Consider the following 12,843-nt stretch of genomic DNA (forward strand, 5'->3'; position numbering starts at 1 on the left):
CAACATCCAGTGCTAAACATACCTTTAACACTTCTACAAGATGTCAGTCACTAAAACCAGAATTAAATGCCAAATATGTTAAGAGTTTCTATCACAATGCACTTAATTCCTTTTCTTAAGCAAAAGAATGTGCAAAGATTTGTAACACCATGCAAAAATTCTTCCATATATTCAATACATTTACCTGTTGAATTACTGCCCATACATATTCTTCAATGTACACTGACAGTTACTGCGTACCAACAACAATTTACAGACATCATAATGTTAAAAGTAATTTAAATGCATTCAAGATTGGTAACAAATGAGTCTGAATGAATCTCTGCACGAAGGCATTTCATCTTTAGCAAAGTACAATCCTAATATTTTTACAGTGTTAGCACCCATATATTCCATTAATTGATTTTCTATGAAGAATTATTTTTGCCATGTATCAAAAATAATTTTGATAGGAAGCACCTCTTCCATTCACCGTGCAGTACAGACGATAGCCATTTATTCCTTACTGAACTAAGTGCGCTCTTCTACAAAGATGAAAACATGATGACACAAGTGGAAAGCACAACAGTTCACCAGATACATGTATCTCTGCAGATTGTGCACACCTGACTGCATTAGGTTTTGTGTTTTCATTTTTAGGTCATGAGAATACTGTAAGTACTGTAATGAAACCACAATCCTGGCTGTTTTCTCTCATGAAGTGCCTTGAATCATAAATATTTCAATTACGGTGTTTTAGACTCTGAAAAATACTAGCTTCTGTTTTCCATATACTTTTCTTCCCCTTTATCATCAAAAGAGCTCCATCCCTCCTCTGCCACACTAAGAAAAGGATACTTTGATCTGCAGTAATGAAAAATCAACCTGCAGTGTAACAACAAATAAAAGTATCCAAAGACACACATTAGAATTAACCAGATCTAGTATTTAAAAAACAGCGTACAGCACTCTACTGTCTCAGCTGCAGCCAGTGTAAACTCACGTAACTCCTGTGCCTTCCAGATGAGTGCCTGACTGCGTGTGGAACACCGGTGTGCAAGTTCATTATTTCTTCCCATAGATGAAGTGAAGGTGAAAAAATGCATTTCATATATCAGGTTCCACATAAAAATCACATTGCTCTTTCCTCTGCGAACCCAAGCCCGTTTTCCAAGCGGCTGCCCACCTCCTGGCAGTGCTGCCTGCGCCTTCCCTGGCTCCTGCCCAGCCACATGTTTTCTCTGGCCTCCTTCCACAGTGCTCCCCAACTCTCCATTGTTTCTGTGTTGTCCCTCTCCTTTCCAAAGCCCTTTGTGGCTTCCCACCGCTAACCCTTAAAATTTCCTCTACATTATTTGTACGTGGTAAAGCTTGACAGTTTCTGATCTAATTTCCAAGCAGTTAAATATCAGCTACAGGTTATATTACACAGGTACTACCCACCACTTGCTTTACTAGGTGGGTTACAAGTTCAGGAGAACAATGTGCCTCCTCAGCAGCAGTAGTAAGACTTACAAAAGGAGAAATCAACAATATAATTGAGAGTAACTTTTTTCACAAGAACACTTGGCACTGACAGAATGGCAAAATTGAAATGGTGTTCAGGGATATTCACCTATTTACATTTTCTTCACTGTTCCTGTGCAAAATCAAAATCAGCATCTGATAGATCCTTAGCACAGTATTATGCTTGAAATAACTTGGCAAGTCAGACTGTTTCTCTAAACACAACTTCCTTAGTTTGCAGACTGAATTATCCGATTTGGTCCTGCTAGACAAGCAGTGTAACACACTAAACTTGTACAGCCATCCTCCTGCCTTCCTTCCTTCTCTCAAAGGACAGATCACAAAAATCACAGTGGTAGCATCCACCAAGATCACTGGTTTTACACATACATGTGACAAAAATGTAAATTGTCAAATTAGGCCAAATACATAATTTTAAATTAGATCAAATACAATTTTTTTTTTTTTAATATGTATCATGTTGGTTTAGGTTGAAATAGGAAGCTGAATAATGGAATAAATCAGTACTTAAATTACTTAGGAGAGAATTGCCGACATAAGTTGCAAAACACTTACCATGTTGTGAGAGAAAAAACAAATCATTCTAAAAGGATCATCAACAAAATATCAATCTTAAAAGATACAGGAAATTTTTCATAACAATGTAAGTACTTATACAAAGAAATAATGTGCTTACAAAAACCCAACAACTTTCTAGTTATATAGTTACATATATACAGATAGATACACATATATAGATATATGTATCTGTTATACATATACCAGTATATCACCTAGCCTCAAAATGCCACTCTTCAAATGAATTTTCAATTTGGGGCCCAATAGTAAAGAGTATCTCCCTCAGGGACAAGGTTGGCACAGGCCTGCTGGAATCTCAGTCGTACTCACAACATCCTGGAGGCAAACTAGCCAAAATGAGACTGAGATCAGCAATTTACAAGAATACCTAATTTGATGTAACTTACAGCCATGGTCTGATGCATGGCAGAGGTCTAAAGGACCAGCTTAGTAAGCAAAGGACCTGCAGCATCTCTGTGGACCCTGCAATCGCCAAGAGGCTGGAAACTTTCCAAAAGAGACACCCCACCACTCACTTTCAGTGCCTGCTGCCCACAGAAAGAAGGGAGAAGATTAGAGCCTCTTGGTAAGCAAGTAAGCTTCACAGGTCAGCCAAAACCTGTGGACCCCAATGAGGGCTTGGGTTTTGTGATTGAGAGGTACAGTCAGTCACTCTTCACACCCCACAAGGGCCATCACACAGCAGCAGGGACGTGAGCAGAGGGGACAAGGCAGAAAATGTCCCTTCTGCATCTTGAATGAAGGTGCTGCCTGTCCCTTAGACCAGTCTGCCTCGTGTAGATTGATCAGTGAGAAAGTCATCTGCGTTACCTACAGCCACACAGAAGCCCTCTACTACCAAGCAGAAAATACAGCAGTGCTCGGGGCACGTCGAGAGCAGAGCTCGCCGTATCCAAGGGTACTGGCTCGCCCCTCAGCAGCCAGCCTGGCTAACGCACACATTTAAATAAGAAACAAACTGCTGTGAAACCCTTTCCAGCTACAGACACGCAATTGCTATTTGCAGGAAGAAGAAACACCTAACTAAACGGATAAAAAGTTAAGCCTACAAATGTTCTTATTCCCCCTCCTCAACAACCTCTACAATTTATTGAGAAGACTTAAGATAGTTAATAGTATAATACGGAGTACTTAACGTTTTAATTCCATTTTTCTTAGAATAGGAACTGAAATCATGATACTAAACACAATTCCACACATAACTCACTTGTGAGAGCTCAAACTTCACTTTCTAACACCATCCCAAACTGCGCTTTGGTGAACCAATAAACATTGTAGCAACCGTTCATTAAAGAGATTATTTTCAGCTACTTCAGTGATGACAGCATAGGCCAACTATTGCTGGCACTCTCAAATCCAGCTTTCTGGCATAAAACACAGTCTTGCCCTTAAAACACAAACCTAAAAGAAATGGGGGGGGGGGGGGGGGGGATGGACTGGGCAGAAAAGCCAAAACAGATGCAAATCTTGCATCAAAGGATAGATGCCTCTTATAATTTGCTGTAAACAACTTGGAAGGTTTTAAAAAGTAGTGTGACTGAACTCCTGAGAGCCTCAGAAAGGAGAAAAAAAGATCATCAGTGTTAAATGATACTTGTGGGACGACTCCTTGGTTTTGTCCAGTCTAGAAGTTTTGAAATTTAAATTTAAAACTACCCTTGGAAGTGATTACAACAAGGTTAAGTATGCTCATTTTTACTCATGAAGGTGGCAAACATGGAAAAAACTCCGAACAACTAGCAATGAACTACGTAACTGGAAATTTAAGATTAATTTTTATTTAAGAGGCTAGTTTATTACAGCTAATCTTTTCTACAATTATCTTTTCTCTTTTTTTTCCCAGTTTTACTGATGCCACTAATTTACATATACAATCAAGAAAGATCTCAAGTCAAAACAGAACAGGGAACGGGAATCTAAAGAACTATTTCTTCTAACAAGGATTAGTTAAGAGCTATGCTACAGTGGCTGTGAAAAAAAGAATAGGTAATTTGCATTACTTCTAGACCCACTAGCTGTCACAAAATTTAAACAAGTAATCAGTTCCAGTGTACCAAAAATTATTATTTTGCAACAAAGTTGATAACTTTTTTTTCAGTTTGACCATGATTTGCAATTTTCTCCGGTCAAAATCATTCCATGGGTACTTCTCAGTGACCTATGTCCTAAATCATTTTCGATCCCTATGAGCAAGTGACCTCTTCACGATCTGACTCACAAAGAAAAAACGTGATGACTCCCATGAACCATTCTTTTCCAGACACCATCAAAATTTAATTTCTCCAAAATAAACCTAGCAAAAATAGAGATGGAACAAAAGAGTACTCAATGTTCAAGAAATATTAATTAATCACCCTATCAGAAAGGTAAATACCAGCCCTCACATTTTGATGATGAAAAACAAAGTGCTTAAGTGACATTTTCAATGACACATAACAAAACACTGCCACAACACAGCTCACATCTCAGAAGTTTTCTATTGTTTTCAGCCCACTAGCCTTGAATAACTCCTGTGCATGCAATGCTGAATCAGGTATATTCCTCAGAATATAAAAAGCTCCTTCCAGCTCATGTAAATCAGTCCACACACACAAAAAAAAAAAATAAAAAGCTTGTGCTACTGTAATTTTTTAAAATGCATTCGAGTCCAACAAGAACTTTTCTAAAAACACACTGGAGTCTGACAGGAATGTTTCTAAGCAAATACACCTTTAATCTTGAAATGATAGTCTGACACAGTCTATTACAGAAAGCATTTAAAAAATGTATAAGCAACAGATGATTGCAAAAAAAATAATCAGTCACTCAAAAATGCATGAAACTCAACACCTGACTTGTACAAACCCTCGTGCAGCTTTAAAATAGTACCATGTATTCACTAGTTAAAATGTTCTGAACTTGAAATACTTTTATGACTCTACCTCACACTCAAAAAAACCTTAGTTTGGTTGTTACCTATAGACTCTTTGGTAATTTTACACAAATTGTCACGAAACAGAAAGCAACAAATCATTCAAGTTCTGTCCTCTCTCAAACATTACAAACACTTCACTGCAGTAAAGATCTTGTGACCAAAAGTAAGGATCACTGAGGTTAAAGTAAAAACAAAGACATACCCAAATATTTATCCAATTGGTTATGCTTAAGCTTCCTGGCAAGGTTACAGTTAAAGCATATACCACCAAGGCCTCACATGAAGCAGTGTATTTCAGATGCTGTATATTAACAAAATAAATCAGAATGTCTAATTGTGTATCTTTTGTATGTCACTAAGTGACACATCAATTCCCATGAAGGTTACTGTATGGGTTTTGGAATCGCTGTACTTGAAACACTCGTTCCTCTCCCGCAACAGTTTAGTAATCTACTATTCTGAATAGTTAAAGGAATGATTTAAGTATACAAAAATGCTATAGAACATTACCTGTTTGCAAGAATGACATTAAAAATAGCATATTACTGCAAAACAGGGGTATTTTTAGTATCTGTATTTAATATAACAAATATTATAGTCAGGAAAAACCTTAAATTAAAAATAAATACTAATTCAAACACTAAAAACTATATCTCACTCAAAAAGGTTTAGTGTAGCATTAGAGAAACCGATTTAATAATTAATCATATTTTCTTCAGAGTAGTATTACTAGCACTAATGTTTTTCCTTAATGGTTTTAAATTACCTAGCATCAGGGAAAAAAAAAAAAAAAAAGTGAGAATCTCTAAAAACTTTGCCTCTGACTTCTCCCCCCCTACACACACAAACTAAGGTGGGTACACAGACACCGTTCACCACTTCCTAGTCCCACATTTGAATGAAATTTCCAAGAGCCTGATCCAAGCCCATGCAGTCAATGGAGCCGTTCTTACTGAGGTCAACGGACAGATTCCTGCTCCCTCAAGCAAGTTTCAGACAGGAGCTGTTATGCAGGGAAGAGACACGGGGAAATCCTCTTTGGAAGGGGAACTTCTGTGTTTCTCTCTGTGAGAAAGTACATAAACAGGGCTTTCTAAGAGCAGATTCCCAGGTGGAGACTACTGCCTGTTCCTCTGCCAGCAGCTCTGCACTCCTTACATACAGACGACGACACTAGAAACTGAGGTTGGTTACTGCTGAGATTATTTTTCCCCAGAGCACACACTGGCAGCCCTCTTTCTGTCTGGACTACTCTCACAAGTTTTAGCTGAATGTTTTCCTGCCTGTACCAACTGCCTGAACACAGCCCAGGCTTTACACCTCTGCCAGAAATCCCATTCCTGGATGTGGTCAGCACGCTCGGCCATGGCTGCGCAGGGAAGTGGGCCAGCAGACTCCCAAACCTGACCCTGAACCTGGCAAAAGCCCAGCTGCAGGGAAGGGAGCAAAACTGCCTCAATGGACTGCCTTCACCTTCACTTTCCGTATGCAACCTCCATGGGCAGCAAACGTCTCTACAGAAGGTTATGGGAGGCCTAGAGCTCCACAGTCTGCACCCATGCTCGTCCTTCCCTCCCCTCTCTGCTCCTGACTGGAAAAGCATCACCAAGTGTGCTTGATAGCCACTGGCCTCTGCCTCTCCCCAGTCTTAAAAATTAAACTTCCCAAACTTTCCTAGTCCTGCAGTCTTTTCAATTTAGAGAACCGAATAAAGGGGAGGCCCCTGCACAATGGCCACAATGGCCATCTCCGGAGCTCCGCAGCTCTGACATTATTCATTATTATTGGGTTTGGGCTTTTATTTGTCTTTTGGGACGGTGCAAGCGAAGGGGGGGGGGGGGGGTCAGCCCGCACACTGGCGGGATGCCCAGCGGGCACACCGCGCCCCTGCGGTTTCCGCCCGCGCCAGCGGGGGCGCCCCGGTTCGGCCCCGAGGGGGCGGCCGGCAGCGGGAGCGAGAGCGGCGGCCCCTGCGCGGGGCGGGCGGGAGGGAGGCGGGGGCCGGGGTGCGCCGCTCCCTCGGCAGGCAGGCAGGCAGCACACAAAGAGAAACGTGACACGTTTCTTCACCCGGGCTGTCTGCTGGGGAGGTCTCGGGGAAGAGAAGAAAAAAAAACCAAAAACATAAAAAGAGGAAAAAGAAAAAAAAAAAACCCACAACGGGGGAGGCGAGGCGCGGACGTCCGAGCCTCCCCGGCACACGTTCCTCAGAAGCCCGGCCCCGAGCCCTCCCCGCCTCGCACTTCTGTACCCGTACGGCGAGGCTACAGGTTGTTTGTTTTCAATTACTCCGGGGGGGGGGGGGGGGTGGTGTCGCGCGTTTCGCGGCCCTGCGCGGCGGGAGGGTGGCTCCCGCGCTGCCAGCCTAGGGAGCCCCGCAGCTTTGGGTGAGCCGCCGCCGCCCCGCTCCCCCGGCCGGCCCGGTACGCGGGGCTGGGCAGGAGAGGCACGAACTCCGGCCGGGACACAGGCGTTCCCGGGTCCCCGCCCGCGGTGCATTTTTGGGAGCCGTGCCCCCGGGCGCCGGCAGACCTGACACATGTCACTCCCGCGGCCGCGCCAGCCGCGGCCAAACTTTCCCGAGCCGGCAGCAAGTCAGTGAGCGGCGGCGGCGGGAGGGGGTGAGCGGGCGGAATCAGCAAGTCACACCGGGGAGCGGGAGGGAGGGGGGGGAAATAGCACTTACCGGGAGGAGACACCGTGCAGGGCGTCCCGGCGAGCTGACACCGAGAGAAAAGGGCGACCGGAGCCGCGCGCCGCCGCGCGCACATGCAAAGTCTCTGCGGGCGGAGCCGCCGCCGGGACGCGCGGGGCCGGGGGAGCGGGGGGCGGGCGGGCGCGCGGTGTGTTCCGCGCGCGCGGAGCGGTGCTGCCTCGCGCCTCGCCGGCCGTTGCTTTGCGGTGCCTGGCGCTGCCGGTGCGGTGCCGCGCTCCCTGCCTCGGCTTGCGGGTCCGCCCGAGCGCGGAGTGTGCGGGGTGCGCCGCTGTGTGTATGTGTTTTGTTGGGAATGCGAAAAAAAGAGGGGGGGGGGGGGGGGGGAAGAGAAGGAAAGAAAACCGCGCCGCACACACCGGCTGCTTGGAGAGGGGAGTGAGCAGGAAGCCCTCACATGATCGCGCAGTGGCCTGCACAGAAGTGCTAATAACGCGCGGGGGGGCGGGGGGAGCAGTGGAGGGGGATGGCAACAATAAAAAAAAAGTGCGGCGGGACGCGCTGGGCCGTGCCCGCGCCGCTCCGTGCCTCCCCCGGCTGGTCCCCGCTGGAGCCCGGAGCTGTGGCCGCGGCGGGGAGCAGGTTCACCTGCTATGTCAACAAACACACCGTCGGAGAAGTTGTTTGCTGGCGGCGGCTGCCGCCGTCGCGCCCCTCCCGCCGCGCCCCGGCCCCGTTAGGCACAGCGAGTTTAGCAGACGGGCGGAAAACAAAGCCGAGCTCCGTGCCGTGCTGGCAGCCCCGAGGTGCCGCGGGCCTCGCGCGAAGGCGGGCCGGGGACACGCGTGGAGGGGGGGGCAGCGTGGCCGGGCGGGCCTGGCTCCGGCGGCAGCTTTGCCAGGGAGACGCTTGGGACCGCAAACTTTTTTCCTCTTTCTCCCCCCCGGGCCATTTCGGAGCAAGGTGCAGGAGCCCCAGAGGAGTCCTCCCGCAGCGCAGACCCGCAACTCTCCGCGTGTCCGGGGCTGCCGGTTCCCCATGGAGAAACATTTTACAGTGATACCCGAGTGGGGGAGCGGGGAATGGAGGAGCCCTGGCACGGCAGGCAGAGGGGCACAGGCCGGTGCCGTCTTCACCCGTACCCGCCGCGAATCGCGGCCGCTCAGTACCGGGGGTGCTTCTGTAAGAAAGGACTCGCGCGAGCGCGGAGGCTGCACGCGCTGCTCGCGAGCGGAGCGCGAGGTTCGTTGTCCCGGCGCCCATCAGAGCACAGCGCGGAGACACCGGCCTCGCGCTCCTCGCGTGTGACGGGACGGGATGGGATGGGAGAGCCGCTCGGTGCTCGCCGGGGACCAGGATCAAAGCGGCCGTCAGTCGGCGTTAACCGGCACCGCGGTTGTTAAAACCCCCGCAAACTTTGCCGCCCGGTGCTCGGCGGGATCCTGCCCGCTCGCCGCCGCGCCGCTCCCGCCCGTGGCCGCTGGCGATTCCCTGGCGCGGGCACCACCAGCCGCTCGGCCCCGGCGGCACCGGGTGGGGCGGGGGGAGCCGCAACCGCGGAGGCGGAGCCGCCGCAACTCCGGCAACTCTGCGGGGCCCCTCTGCAGCGGCCCCCGGGCGCAAGCAGCCCCAGCCCCGCTGCGCACCCTTCCGCCTGCTCACGGCGGCAGGTCCGGGGCCTGGCGGGGGCCGGGGCGGTGGCGGGGCCCGTGCGGGGCGGTGGCGGGGCGCGGGCAGCCAATGGGGCGCGGCCGGGTTCGCGAGGTGAAAGTTCACCGCCGGGGCAGGCTCTCGGCGCGGCCGATGGGTGGTCGTAAAACATATTTATTTGCTGCTCGCCACTCTTTTGTCTCGGCACCCCCTTCCCCCGCCCCGACACCGCACGGGTTACCGGGGAGCTGGCGGCTCCCGCGCCGCTTTGCGAACTCAACGGTTGCGGGCGACACGCGCCGCGCACCCCTCGGGGCTGCGGCGGCGCGGGACAGAGTTTCCGCGGGCAGCCGCCCTCTGTGGCTCCGCGCCTCGCTGGCCGGCCGGGCAGTGGACGGGAAGCGTGCTGGGCCCGCCGCCTCGCTCCCCGCCAGCTTTCAAACGAAATCGGGTCCTGCAGGCTCCGGCTGCAGACGGGCTCCGCGAGCCGGGGCGCGGAGCATCTCGGGGGCGCAAGATGCGCGGCACGGAGGCTGCCGTTTCACCCCCAGTGCGGGCGCGGGATGTGGGGAAGGGGTGCCCCGGGGGAAGCGGCGGCTCTACTTCCTAAGCCGTCCGCGGCGGTCGGCCGAACGCCGATATCGGCGGAACACACTGAGTCGCGCACTTGTTGGGGGCAGAGCCCGCGGCACCGGACCGCCAGAGCGGTGCGGCCACCGACGGCTTCGCTGGGCGCCGAGCGGACGACGGCGTCCCCGGACGGGCGGGGTGAGCGGCACACCGCCACTGCCGGGCCGGGCCGTGCTGCGGGCCGCCGCCGTCGGGCCGGGCCCCTCCGCTGCCGCGAGTTTCCTCAGCGCCACTAGCCCCATCCCTTCGCGCGGGCTGTGCTTTGTTCCACGAACCCCTCCGTTCAGAGGGCACGCTGAGAGTCTGTCCGGGGCGACAGCGCACTAGGAACCGCACGGCCTTTAGCTGCTTGAATGCCTCGGCGGTGCTCGCCGGTCCCACACAAATTTAAAGCTAAACAAATAAACACTTTCCCGACTTTTTTTTCTTTTACAACGGCGATTACCGTATGAAATATAACTGGGATTTCTAATTTTCTAAAAATAGTGTGTTTTATTTGTTCCTGTTTACGGTTCGAGATTTCATTTACACAATTGTATTTCTCGCTTGAAATATACCGCTTTGAAACCGTCTTCCTTTAATTAATTTAATGTGTTTTCTCCATGCCGCTGGCAGCGTTGGGTGTCTATCACAGCTATTTCCATTAGGATTGTTTAGAAAGCGAACAGGAAAACAAACGGGCTCCTCTTCTGAACAGGTTCGTTCCCACTCTTCACACACACAGCTCCCGAGACACTTCGGAAAGATCAGAAAATGCTGGTTTTAACCGAAGTCAAACCGAGGGGAATCTGTATTACAACATCAAAGCGAAAGGAGACGTTGCAAAATTGGTGGAGTTACACCACCATCTGTCGTTAAGCTTCGGGACTACAAAAGTTCAGACCTATGATAAATCTTAATGAGAGCTGGCAACTTTCTTTTTGCTCTTTCGCTCTAGAAACCTTGCCATTCCGTTTTGTATACCTGTCCTCTGCGATGCTGCATCCTGAAAAAGAATATATAGAAAACACACCTTGGAATGTTATCTGGGAAGAAGGCTGTGATATCCTAATGCAACCTTGATTACTCTTAAAGATTTCAACACCTGTAAACAAATCCTCAGCGGAAGTATGAAATTATTTCATATTCCCTGGTGTAAACATTGTACCTGCTTTGTCCATGTAAGAGCTCCCCAGCAGACTTCAGCTTTTCCTAAATTCTTTGCTTAAAAGCAAATGCCAATTTGCTATTGGTACTGAAGTATCAAGAAGGAAAGAGTATTTCCGATGGGACATTCCTTGTGTTTCAGAGGCCAGTTGTTACTCAGGCACACAGGGATCCTCACAGAAGCCTATGGTGGAAACCATCAAGTTTATCATTATTTTATCACAGTTCCTATTTTAAGGCAGGTGTAGTATAGTAAGTATTGATCCAAGTGAGTTGCTGTACGGAGTGCTTAATATTAAAAGTCAGCTTTTCAAGTCGAGGTTGTTTCTCTTCCAGTGTGGAAATTTCACAGCTTTTTGCCTTTCTTCAGCCTGATGTTTTACATGTGCTCATGGTCCTTATACTGTAATTAGCGCTAGGCATTTCCCACTAATACTGTGAGGTGAAGGTGGCAGTTTAACGCTCTCATGCAAATCCTATTTCCCAGTCTGATTTCTCCTCCCAGAGAAATTCCCTTTCCTGTATCCTACCAGTAGCTGTTGATACTCAGAAGGAAAGTTCCACTTTTAGCTTGTTGACATGTCAAAAGAGAGAAACTCGTTTCTTCTGAATCTCTATGTCCACTTTACAGGCTATCTCACAAAATGTGGGATTATCCTGCAGGCAGTAAACACCTTCAGCATTCCTTTGACCACCATGTTATTTTCCTGTTATTCTGAAAAGAAAATGAATTTTCGACTTTCTGCATAGTCAACTAACCTCTCATAACCAGTTAAGCTCTTTCAATCAACATTAAAATCTAAGGTTTCTAAATTGTTGAGAAAGGTATTTGACATTCATCATGAAAATAAATCCCATTGCACTTCTCAGCTTTGAGAAATGGCTAGGCCATTACAACCAGTTACTGATTTAGGAATGTTTGGTAAAAAACTTGTGTTCAAAAATTTGCTGATGATTTCAGTGTTTGCACTGACTGCAGTTTTATATATGTGTAATCAAGTGTAATTCCATTTTTTAGTTATTCAATAGACTTTACAGCAGCAACCAAATTTAAAAAGTCCCAAATAATTATGAGTTACTGGAGAAAAGGAAAAGTGTGCTGCTCTAAATTGTCCTCCTTGACTTGTAATGAATCCTGCCCTGAGCAGTACTGGCAGAAACAAAGGGATTACACCATGCCAGTCTGATTTCTTTGATATAGGAAGTAAAAAACTCTGCAAATCTTTTCTTTGCTTTCTGTATTGGAAAAACATGTCAGAATTTTCGACATTGTATTTGGCATCTGTACATGAAGATGACCTATACATCTTTCTGAATTCTTTTTCTATTTTGTGGCCAGGTATATAGAAATACACCATGCTGACAATTCGGGTCCTGGTTCCCATCCATTATTTGCATATATGAAAGTCTTACTTAGGCAAAGGTGAGGAAAGTTTTAAGACTGCTAGACCTTTTGGTGAGTTTCCAAAGTATAATCCAGGGAGCAGTATCACAAACATACATAAATAAGTAGCTTCACAAGTCACATGAACAGCTCATAACTTCTGGAAAGTTTGGCATCTGACCTGTAAGGTGCTGCTAAGGATTAGGGATGTAAATCTAAGACTGCAATCTTCCAATCCATGTTTAGCTCCTGAGGAGTTAACACTGATAAGGTGCCAGTAAAATTCTTTAGGCTCATTAAGATGCCACCTCTGAAAATACTCAAAATAACAACTGTCACAGTCAGGCTGAAAAGCTCATGAGTTTCCTCAGCCTAACCAAC

At 48.0% G+C, this 12,843-nt stretch overlaps 1 protein-coding gene across 3 annotated transcripts in view; it reads right to left on the bottom strand.

Moving 5' to 3' along the window:
* Window positions 1-7,972, bottom strand: part of FOXP2 (forkhead box P2) — a 418,353-nt gene extending 410,381 nt beyond the window's left edge. The window contains exon 1 of one of the 3 annotated variants that reach the window (XM_061467685.1): window positions 7,686-7,972. The gene's annotated coding sequence lies outside the window, so the exon portion shown is untranslated. The remainder of the gene's footprint in view (window positions 1-7,685) is intronic. The other 2 variants (XM_061467681.1, XM_061467676.1) reach the window with 2 other exon arrangements.
* Window positions 7,973-12,843: the final 4,871 nt, after the last annotated feature.

Source organism: Pezoporus flaviventris, unplaced genomic scaffold (genome assembly GCF_033815535.1).
Source record: "Pezoporus flaviventris isolate CSIRO_AGI_PZ_B2104156 unplaced genomic scaffold, CSIRO_AGI_Pfla_v1 ptg000045l, whole genome shotgun sequence".
NCBI classification, from domain to species: Eukaryota; Metazoa; Chordata; class Aves; order Psittaciformes; family Psittacidae; genus Pezoporus; species Pezoporus flaviventris.